This window comes from Cupressus sempervirens, chromosome 10, assembly GCF_028749045.1.
Source record: "Cupressus sempervirens isolate cs-2001-9-10 chromosome 10, ASM2874904v1, whole genome shotgun sequence".
Lineage (NCBI taxonomy): Eukaryota > Viridiplantae > Streptophyta > Pinopsida > Cupressales > Cupressaceae > Cupressus > Cupressus sempervirens.
The window spans coordinates 854,423,619-854,426,169 of NC_143127.1; positions in this window are offsets into that span (position 1 = coordinate 854,423,619).

The following is a 2,551-nucleotide window of genomic DNA, read 5'->3' on the forward strand; positions in this document are numbered from 1 at the left end:
ACCCTAGCTTGTAACAGAGTAGACAAAGACCCCACCCCAAAAATGGGGCCTAGATGTGCAAATTCCCCACCTTCAACAAAGGAGACTGCTTAACAAGACCAATCGGAATGCCTTGAGTTAGATTGTGGTGACTGATCAGGAAAGTATTGTACATACTTTATAAATTCTTTGGGGTCAGAGCATCGCCCCAAAAAAAGAAATGCAGGCCCTACTTTATCAGGACTTTGGGTTGACATGTAATTATTAATTATAACCCTAAAGTGGTAAAAATACTTGTATAAGAGCTTAGAGTTAGCGATTTTTTCATAGTTGTGATACGAAATTGGTTCTTGTGGTGGTATTGAGCTGTAAGGAATTAAGAATTGTAATTAGGTTATAATCACTGGATCATAATAATATCGAACTTGTTGTTTGGTGGATGTAGCCCAGGGATTGGGTGAACCACATTAAATCTTGGTGTCATGTGTTCTTTTTTGTGTGATCTATTATTTTTTGTTATTGGATATATTTGCATGTAATTGTTATTTCTATCTATGGTTTAATCCTAACAAGTCTTATCAAAGCCTAGTTGTTTTTCATTTATCCTCTGCAGGAAAGTCTCATGGTTGAGTGGGAGCAATGGTAGATGAGGGTAAGTTGAGGGTTGACAAGTTTAATGGGCAAAAATTTCAGTTATGGAAGATGCAAATGGAAGAATATCTTTATAAAAAGGATTTATGGAAGTCATTGGAAGGAAAAGCCAAGAGTCAAGGATCTATGTCAAATGATGAATGGGATCTTTTAGATAGAAAGGCACTTGGAAGCATTAGATTATGCTTGGCACCATCAATGGCATTTAATATTACAAAAGTGAAGACAACAAAAGAATTGATCCAAACCCTAGCGAAACTATATGAAAAGCCCTCCACTTCAAACAAGGTATTTCTCATGAAGTGTTTATTTAATATGAAAATGGCAGAAGGTGGATCTATTGAAAATTATTTAAATGAGTTTAATACTATTGCTAGTCAATTATGTTCTATGGGTATCAATTTTAAGGAGGAAATTAGGACTCTCTTGATTTTGTGTTCTTTTCTTGAAAGCAAGAAAGGCTTGGTAATGGCTATGAGTAATTCTATTCTTGGATCTAGTACTCTAAAATATGATGATGTGATCGGTGTTGTATTGAGTGAGGAAACTCGTAGGAAAACCTCTAGTGGATCTACATTAGGAAGTGCTTTGAATGCACAAAACAGGGGCAAAACGACTAAGAGAGGAAGTAATTCTAAAAATTGTGCAAAATCAAGAGGAAAGTCAAAGGGGAGGAGGTCTCAATCGAGAGGACCAAACAACTGCTAGTACTATGGGAAACCAAGGCATTAAAAAACATTTTTTGGAATTGAAAAATAAATGGAGATAAATCAGATGCAAATAAGAAGGCAAATGTGGTAAGTAAAAAATTCGAAGAGGATGCTTTTCTTCTGTCTTTAGAAAGTGTTGATGATTCATGAGTTTTAGATTATGGTGCTTCATTTCATGCTACACCTCAAAGAGGTTATTTCATTGATTATTTCCAAGGGGATTTTGGACTTGTTTATTTGGGGGATAATGAACCCTGTCAGATTGTTGGAAAGGGAAAAGTTAAGATTGAGTTGCAGAATGAAAATCATTGGCTACTACATGAGCTAAGACATGTTCCAAGGCTGAGTAGGAATTTAATTTCAGTAGGGCAACTTGGTGATGAAGGCTGCATAGTTACTTTTAATAATAAAAATTGGAAGGTTTGAAAAGGTTCCCTTGTAGTAGAAAAATGTGTGAAAGTAGGCACCTTATATCTTTGCATAGGTCATATTGTTCCTTCTACTTTAATTGTTTCAGAGAAAAATCAATGTTTAGGAATAGTTATTGTAGTTGAGCAGGGAGAACAAATAGCTGTTGTATATTCTGATATAGTGTCATGGCACAACAGACTTGGGCACATGAGTGAGAAAGGTATGAAAGTACTTCATTCAAAGAAAGTTTTACCAGGTCTAAAATGTGTCAATATGGATTCCTGTGAAAGTTGTGTGTATGAAAAAAAAAAGAGTGAGTTTTGTAAAGACTGGGAAGGAAAACAAAAAGGAGAAATTAGAGCTTGTGCATACTGATATATGGGGACTGACTCAAGTGTCTTCCCTTGGAGGCTCTCATTATTATGTTACATTTATTGATGATGCAACTAGAAAGGTATGGATTTATTTCCTTAGACAGAAATCTAATGTATTTCAAACTTTTAAGAAATGGAAATGCTTTGTTGAAAATGAGACTGGTAAGAAATTAAAAATTTTGAGATCTAATAATGGTGGTGAGTATTCCAATCATGAATTTGAAGATTATTGCTCCACTAATGGTATTCATAGATAGAAAATTTTTCTAAGGACTCCATAGGAAAATGGAGTGGTTGAATGCATGAACAGGACTATAATCAAACGTGCAAAGAGTATGAGGTTGCATGTTGGGTTGCCCTTATACATGTGGGTGGAGGCTATCAATAATGTTGTATATTTCATTAATAGAGGTCCCTCTACTCCTT